Raw genomic sequence first — 9,089 nt, forward strand, 5'->3', positions numbered from 1 at the left:
GAGAGAGAGAGAGAGAGAGAGTGAGAGAGAAAGATAGAGAGAGAGAGAGAGAGAGAAAGATAGAGAGAGACAGAGAGAGAGGAGGAGGAGGCGGGGTTGGGGGGGAATAAAGGCTCTATTATTACCTTGGACTTTTTTTTGTTGAAAATCTGTTCGCCGTGGCTGCTTAACTTCGGCCAACTGTTCATAGATTCTAATTACTTAAGTGTATAGATCTATCCCAATCCAAATTTTTCTTTTCTCGTCTGGGTTTTTTTTTTTTGGGGGGGGGGGGGTAATTACCGGTGTCGATTTATATTTGTCAAAATTCAAATTCTAAATGTTGAAAACAAACAATGATATACGCATGATAGTTTAAAAGATTGAAACAATGTTTCTTTCTTCTCTCAAAGCTTCGCTTTTCGAGCTTACGGCCTGCCTAACCTATAATTTACTTTAACAGCTTACCGACGATCACGTCTCTATGGTAGTCAGCATAATATGAATTATGGATAAATAGATGGATTGGAGAAGACATAGAGTAGCGGCGGGGTTGTGCGATAGAATCTAGTATGAACCAATTTACATGCTAGAACGTTCCCGCGTTTATCAACATCCGGCAGCACCCTTTCCTGTAGCACAAGATTATTGGCAGGTCGCTGTGGTTGCTTATTGCACGTACACAGAGGCAAATTATTTCCAGACTTGCTGATTACGTATTCTAACAGTACATCGGCCTGCAGTTGTAAGGCTGTCAATGCATTTTATGAAGATGTGTATACTTGCACTACACACAGAGCAGTGTGTTGTGCGTGTATCATCAGTACTAAGCAAAGAAGCACGGAGCCGCTCAGCCTCTCTGAGGGGATGGATGGGGGTTGGCGCGCAGGCGCGCAGTGCCGCCATGGCGTCTGGTAAGGCGGGGTTTCGCGTCTCAGACCTCTGCAGCGAGAACGGGACAATACTATATTGCATCAAGGCCCACACCAGCCACTTGACACAACCTCTGGACCAGGCGTTTTAGGGGCCATTATTAAGTCAGCGTGGTGATAGGGGATAAGGACGTTTGTGACGGACACCACGGAATCTGTCACACTGAGGACGTTTGCCGGCGTCCTGAATTGAAGGCCTGGACAACAGTAGCTCGGCTAAAAACGGTCTTGAGGGGATTCACCAAGTCAAGGCTGTTTCCCTACAACCCTGACGTTGTCCTCACAAAGTGACAAGCTGAACCCAGCTGCACCTTCACAGGGTCCCCAGTCCCAACCCTCCGCTTGTAATCCACCTCGTTTGCCTCTGCCCCTTCCGCTTGATCTTCTGCTTCTAAACCATCCACGACGTCACAAGCTCGCCGTCACCGATTCAAGGAGATATTCTCCATGAACTTTAAGCTTGGGGAGCAGAAGGTGGACCTGTACCTCAAGAGGTATGGCAATGGATACGACCTCAAGATCGACCCCGACTACAACATTATGGTCCAGCCTGATGGACAATATTGAACAACTGGCTCCTCCGCTCCCCCAGCCATCAGCAAGAGCCCTGGAACCCCAGACCCCCTCCGGGGAGATGACTATCGATAAGGTGCTCACATTTCCGTCCCGTTCCAAGAACTAAGCCGTTAGAAGGCCCAAGCCAACAGTGCCAACGTCAATCAGTGGAAAAATGGCTATAAAGAGATGATACTCACGAAGAAGAGGAAGGCGGAAGAAGAACAACAGCAGAAGGAAGAGAGAAAGAAGCAAAGGGAGCAGAGAAAGATGGAACGACTAGCACAAGCTGAAGACAAGAAGGAAAGCCAAAAATAGAAGAAAAAACAAAGGGAGCAGGCAAAGAAGGAGAGAGAAGAGGAGAAGAAAAAGGGAATTCAGGAGAAGACGAATGCTTTGGTTGGGGCCTCACAGAAGAAGAAAGAGGACAAAGATTCCTCAGACTCAGAAGAAAAACGACAGCTCCGACGATTGTGGGGACATTACAGTCGACTGAGCTGGGTGTGGAGCCACCACCGCAGGATAAGTAGTGATCGCCCAGTGCATGCTTTGTGACAAGTGGTGGCACGCCAACTGTGTCAACAGATGGAACTGTAGGACAAAACTCAGGAAGACCTGAATGTCATGGACATTGAGCTCTTTTGCTGTGCTGACTAATCTCTCCTTCCCAATTTGTTTCATACAAAAAGTGTAAACAATATCTTTGTTTATCCATGTGCAATTAGATCCACATGTCTCTACTTTGCTGTTCTTATTATAATTTAATTCATGGTTTTCAGAGATATCTAGACTCACTAATAGATTACTGTTTCCATTGTAAGTGTTGGCTTCAGTTATTTTTTGTTTTCTTTCTTTTTTGGCTATACATAAAAACTGAGTGTCTTTTGTAACTCTTAACTCTTGTGCAATTTGTAAGAATATTTCCTGCTTTGCCACACAAATACCACTACTGAGGAAGACAGGTAAACAAAGCAGGCATAGCGCGCTGGGCCGACGATTGCAGACGAAATTTGCTTCTCATCAGTCATATATATATCATAATAGTATTGGGTGTGGAGAAATAGCAGATAGAGATAGATAGGGAGAGAAAGATGACAGAGAAAGAGATAGAGATAGAGATAGAGATAGAGAGGGACAGAGAGAGAGAGAAAGAGAGAGAGAGAGAGAGAGAGAGAGAGAGAGAGAGAGAGAGAGAGGAGACAGAGAGAGAGAGGGGGGAGTGTGTGTGTTTGTGTGAGTGTGTGTGTGTGTGTGTGTGTGTGTGTGTGTGTGTGTGTGTGTGTGTGTGTTTTTTTGAGAGAGGGGGGGGGGGGGGGTTGCGCTTGTCCCTCTTTGTGAACTTTCTCGGTCATGTTTTTGATAAACGATAATACTAATATTATCTAGATTTGGTTTGGATTTGGAGGCCTTTACCTACATTGATAAACACTATCCTGTTTGATGTTAAAGTCATAGATGTACTATTTTGGTTTCGGTTGGCAGCTTGTCTTTGGTGAGAAAAGCTACCACCATCGTTTTGATTAGAAATTTATTTTTTTGATTATAGTTTGTTTTTCGTTTCTTATTAGTAGTTGTCACTTACTTTCGTTTTCTCTGCCAACTCTTCACAGTACAAAGTTTTCATAAATGTTGCTCCTGAGAGATATTCTTCACACTTCACAACACCACACACAATTGTATGGACACTGGCTATACACGGAAGAGAATTGACCGTGTCTGGAAACCACGAGATTGTTACGTTGGGTTCTCGAATATGAGAACAAATTGACAGGTACGAGTTTCTGATCTTCTTTCTATTTCAAATTTTGATTAAAATTACACAAAGAAGGGTACTTTGAAGTTGTAGCTTTGGCTTTGATTGATTTTTCTAGCCTATCGCAGTCAACTCGAGGTCTGTCGGGTCGTTACACGGCACTGTGTTCGACTTTGATTTTTGTTCTTGAGTAGATCTAGACTATGAGTTTGTTGACATTGTGTGTCCAGGAATATGTTCTTTGAGATTATGTTGACGGGTATACAACGTTCGGTTGCTGATGTAAGGAATTCTGTTTAAAAAGGGACCCCTGAGTCTGAGTGGTTTCGATCAGAAACAAGTAAGTCAACGTAGGCAGTTTTGTTAGAGGTAGAAGGCAAAAGTTGGAGTTGGACAAAGAACCTTCTAAACCTAAACACAGTTTGACACTGTAGGGCCTACTCTGTTGACAGAATGATGTTGTAGCCTGCTCAAGATCTGTCTAGTGGTGAGTGTTGAATGATGTGAAATTAGGAATTTGTAAAAGGCAGTCGTTTCGAGTCCGAATAACATTTTTTCATATATTCGGACTCGAGTCCGAATAAAAAAGTTTCTTATTCGGACTCGAGTCCGAATATAAAAAAATGTTATTCGGACTTGGGTCTGGAAAAAAGGAAGTGTCTTCGTTCTATAGATCTAACGGTCTAACGTTCAGTGCTTCCAATTTTCCGCCATTTTAAAGTTTCCCCCACACCTTATCTGCCGATCCAATGCCCGCCGCCTCATTGATACCCCCCCCCCCCCACGTTTCCCACTTTCTTTGTTGTAGAAGAAGGTAAAATTGAAGATTAGCAGACCAACTGGACCTGGCACCTGCATATTATGAGCTGTGTAAAAAAAAAAAGACCGATTCGTTCAAATACACAATCTGTGTCATATCGATTGTTTACCAAGAAAAAGCTGTGTTGCTGTGTAGAGCTGAGCATACGGCCACTTTTGATTCCATAGAGCAGCGCACAATTCATTACGTAGATCTACGTCAAGACTAGCTTATTATTGTACTAATGATCAGTTGCCGGGGGGAAAAAGACTGACGCGTATGTATGCGACATTCAAAGCCCCGACCGATAGTGCCCCCCCACCACCCTCCCCGACACGCACACAGCCACACGTGTGCAGGCCGCCCATCCGACCCCGACACACGCTAACAAGCCATCTTTAATTGCTTCTGATGACCTCTTGACAAATAAACATTTATTAGAAGCGCTATAACTTTTCTGGCCGGCCTCAAATTCATCATAAGATTAAATCTCAGCTCCTGCACAAAACGTCTTTTTGCCCGAAGTGATCCCGGTCTCAACCCAGCCTGACGCGAGTCACGAGTGAGGCAGGACAGGAAGCCGGATTCACGAGTCACAGGAAGTCGGAAGTGATGTCATGCTGGACAAGAATCAGAGTCCGAATAACATTTTTTAATATTCGGACTCGAGTCCGAATAATCACTTCGTTTGTAAAATCGTAGATCTCTTAGCTAGAATCTAGTCTAGATCTAGATCTAGAATCTAGATCTAGACTCTAGATTCTAGATCTGATCTAGATCTAGATCTAGAATCAAGAATGAGATATAACTTGTGGTTGAAGTGAGTGGATTTTGGGGAGGAATTCCGTAGATCTTTAGATCTATCTAGATATCTAGATCGAAGTGGCAAGCCGTACTTAAGTACGGCTAGACTGAGAGTCTAGATAGAGGCATAGGTTTAACTAACTAGATTCTAGTAGGTAGGGCTACAGTAAAGGCTAGGCCTATGGTTTGGGTAGCGGGTTAGGTCTCTTATTTAGATGGAAGAGGCTAGCCGTACTTAATGACGGCTAGACTGGCAGTCTAGCCGTACTTATTCTTAATATGATGGCTAGACTGACCTATTTTACAAAAAATAGGCCTACTGAATTGTAAATATACCTTTTTAGTGTGCAGTACCTAAAGTCTTTGTATTTGAGACGAAACCAAGGGCCTTAATGACAGTGCATGTATTTTAAACCTCCTGTTTTCTAATGTTAATAGGGCCTAAGATAAGTACGGCTAGACTGGCAGTCTAGCCGTACTTAAGTACGGATAGACATCCAGGCTAGCCGTACTTAAGGACGGCTAGACTGTCAGGCTGGCCGTACTTAATATTGATGGCTGAATTGTAAATGAAATTTTTAGTTTGCAATGCCTAAAGTATTTGTATTTCAGACAAAACCAAAAGGTGCCTTACTGACTTGCATGTATTTGAACCTGAATAATTACTAGATCTAGATCTAATGAGACCTGTGTACTTAACAGGCTTGAGTCGATTGGGCCAAACCTAGATCTAAGTACGGCTAGCCACTTCGTATTTAGATTGTGTTTGTTGAGATTCTTGAATGTTTTGTGAAGCGGAGTGTCTACGTACACAGTAACCGGGCATCTAGTCTCACCTAGTCTCAGTATCTATCTACGTACATGGTAACTGGGCACCTAGTCTCACCTAGTCTCAGTATCTACATGTAGGTAACTGGGCACCTAGTCTCAGTATCTACGTACACGGTAACCAGAATGAAAATATAAATCAATATTTGTCCTGTACTGTCACTTGCTGAATTAAAAAGAAAGTCGTACAAGATACAAGCGTCTGGTCGGGCTCGCCATCGTGACCAGTCAGTGAACCTTTGTGTGCGCATCACATTGTGAGTACCGGTTGGGGTCACCAAAGTTCATTCAAAGTCTTGCGCTGCGAAAGGGCTCCGGAATGGGGGGATTATTGATTTTTTTAAAGTCAGGGGAGGTGTGGGGGATAAAGGCAACACTGGATGACAAAAACTGAACTTGGAGTTCTGAACTACCCGGTTGTACTTTTATACGTGACACTGAGACTACATGCCCGGTTGCCAGTACGTAGTTATTGAGGCTACATGCCCGGTTAGTGTGTACATGACACTGAGACTAGGCGCCCGGTTGCCGGTTACCATGTACTTAGACTCTCCGTTTGTGAAGTCCTACCAGATCACTAATTTTGTTCATTAACTCTTTCCGGACATATCGCCGATATATCGGCGCGGGTCCTCACCCTTTGCGGACGTTGTATCGCCGATTCGGCTGTGATAGGGTACCTCAGTATTGTTTCATTTTGACACGACCTGTCATTTATTATTATTACTTTTTATTGCTGTTAAAAAACTAGGAAAGGACAGGAAACGAAAATATCTAGATCTAGTTTCACTTTGTCAGAGTGTGGGTATGGGGACAAACGAGTGAATTAGTCCTTGCGAACTTGAATCATCAAAACGATGTAACAGGACTCAGTATAAATTAAATATCATTTAACTCAAACAATAATTGGAATATTGCTTTCAAATAAAAAGCTGCACATTCAGAAATTTATTGATTATAATGCTCTTGGCCTGTATATGATAAGCAGGCGCGGTTCGTCCATAGAGCACGGTCATGCAGTGCCGCCCAAAATGTTTTAATGTTCTATGACGTAAAGCACCCACAATAATAAAATAAAAGACGCCAGAAACAAACAGTAGCCAAATATTATATCAAAACAAGGCCCTCGCTGGCGGCGTAACTGTCATTTTTATTCTATAGCGCCGTAAAACATCTCTACTATGCCATGCCTAAGTTCATGTGCTATATCTAAACATAACAGGATAGTCAACAGTGGAAACCTGACCTATAAATCCCTCTGTGGGATAACCCAAACGATGATGACACTTGTAGAGAGTTTGACGGTACATTAATATTAATAAGACTGCACATCTCAAATGTGCTCCTGCCAAATAGCGCCGAAACATAGCCCACAGTAGGCAATCTAAAAATAAACGCCATAGACTGTGCACTATTCCATGCCAAAATTATGTGGGCCCCGGAGCAATCCAGCGGAGTGCTCAAGTGAATTGTGATTGGTTCATTGTCTTGTCGCTATTTTAAGTGACTCTGTGACCGTGAACCTGAGGGAGGTGAACGTGACATACTTAAGTCGCCGTCCTATGAGTTGTGCTTTTGAATGGTTTTGTAGTGGAGTGGTGAAAGGTATTACTTGATTGTTCAGTTCTAATGCAGGATGAATGAAATTGACGTTTAGCTAACAAACAGATTTAGTTCTAGAAGTCAAAGCCACAAGTAAAAAGAATGAAAATAAAAGCACAAGGTCTTCCTTCACCAACCCAAAGATCCTAAAATTATACAACATCCCATTTACTCTGCCCTTGATTATCTTCAGCCTAACATAGCTTAATTGTGCACGCCCACTTTTTAGACCCACGAGCTGCCCCTGATGATAACATACAGCAGCTGAGACTCTTCAGGAGAAGTGGTCCCAGCCTAACTCCATAGACATTTATACATTATGTACACAATCAGAAACAAAACCGGAAGTTGCCTTAAAAAAGGGGGGTGGGGGGTTGCAGGGGGGTTTCTCCCTGCTAAATTCACAAAATAATGGTTTGTGGCAGTTTTTAGTGCCAAAATTGTTTTCAGCACACAAAAAAACCATTAGAATTCAAAAGAGTGCCGAAAATAGATCTAGTCTCAAATAGGTTTAGCAGGCAACTCGGTTCAATATATTTACTCGACTTCCGTTTTTGTTTCCAATTTTGTGCATATAAATGCCTTTGGAGTTAGGTCGGGACTACTTCTCCCGAAGAGTGCCGAGCAGTTATGCTGATTTGCTTTCACATGTTTGGTGAATGTAATTTTTTCCGTCAGGACTTATTTTTCTCATCACCATCTTCATTTCTAACCCTTGTAATGCATACTTATGTTCAAAAGTAATCCTTGTTTCATATTGGGGTGTGTACTCCTCATTCAATTTCCTCCAATTTGATATATCATTGTATATGTTACGTTTTGAGTGATGATTATGCTTCTATGAAGTTATTTTGTGCTCCACCAGCATTGGCAAATCGAGCCAAAAGTTAATTATGTCTAGACCCCCCAAAAACTACATCCGGAAAGAGTTAATTAAAGGCTGGCTCTATTTCTCCAAGCGCTCAGGAAAATATACTTGAACTCTAGATCTATTTCTCCTAACTGTTTTCGTTCTCGAGATTTTTGGGTTATTAGCGAATGGAGTGGCTTGCACGCATGTGAGTGTGTGTGTGTAAAAGGTGTGAACGGGGGGAGGGCGTGGGGGCGTGTAGGGATAATTTTGTGACTTAATTTTTGCTTTAGTGGTGACTAAATTCAAAATAGGTTACTGCCAAAGTCAGGCAGTCTTGTTTACTCGCAGTACCTTTTGAAGGCATAATGAAGTATAGTCTGGGAATGTTGCCCCAACCACAATTGAAGTATCTGAAGATTCAGACATCTAAAAATCTCTTGCTCTAGAAATTGAATTTGATGCAAAAAAATGCTTCTTCCCAGTCCTCGCAGAATGGCAGAATGAAAGATTATCGCCGAACTCTCGCAAATAACAAAAACATCTCGAGAATGGAAACCGTTCAGAGAAATAGAGGTCAAGTTAATTTTCCGCAGCGTTCAGAGAAATAGTCACCTCGTTAATTAAATTATAATCTGAAGTAAAATTGCTTGACTTGGTGGGTAGATTTTTTATAATTTAGGGATTTCTGTGTTGTGTATGGGGAGATGTTTGCTGAAGTAAATCCAACTGTTATATTTTGTAAGTTTTACTTTCTTATGCTCAAAACTTTTTCATCCTAGGTCTCTAATAGGCGGTGCCCATTGACTTCATTCGTTCGGTGTTGGTTTAGGGCAAGCGGATTGTCCTCCAGGGGCTGGGCAAAACCAGTGATGTCCTTCAATAACAAATGATTTTTGGCTTGTAATTTCTGATTTCAAAATATGAATATATAGATCTCTCTCTCTCTCTCTCTCTCTCTCTCTCTCTCTCTCTCTCTCTCTCTCT

General features: G+C 42.4%; 1 protein-coding gene across 1 annotated transcript in view; it reads left to right on the forward strand.

Annotated features, from left to right (window-relative positions):
- Window positions 1-2,791: 2,791 nt before the first annotated feature.
- The window catches only part of LOC101862583, a 79,793-nt gene continuing 73,495 nt past the window's right edge, over window positions 2,792-9,089 (forward strand). The window contains exon 1 of the mRNA XM_035969979.1: window positions 2,792-3,237. The gene's annotated coding sequence lies outside the window, so the exon portion shown is untranslated. The remainder of the gene's footprint in view (window positions 3,238-9,089) is intronic.

Source organism: Aplysia californica, unplaced genomic scaffold (assembly GCF_000002075.1).
Source record: "Aplysia californica isolate F4 #8 unplaced genomic scaffold, AplCal3.0 scaffold00203, whole genome shotgun sequence".
NCBI lineage: Eukaryota > Metazoa > Mollusca > Gastropoda > Aplysiida > Aplysiidae > Aplysia > Aplysia californica.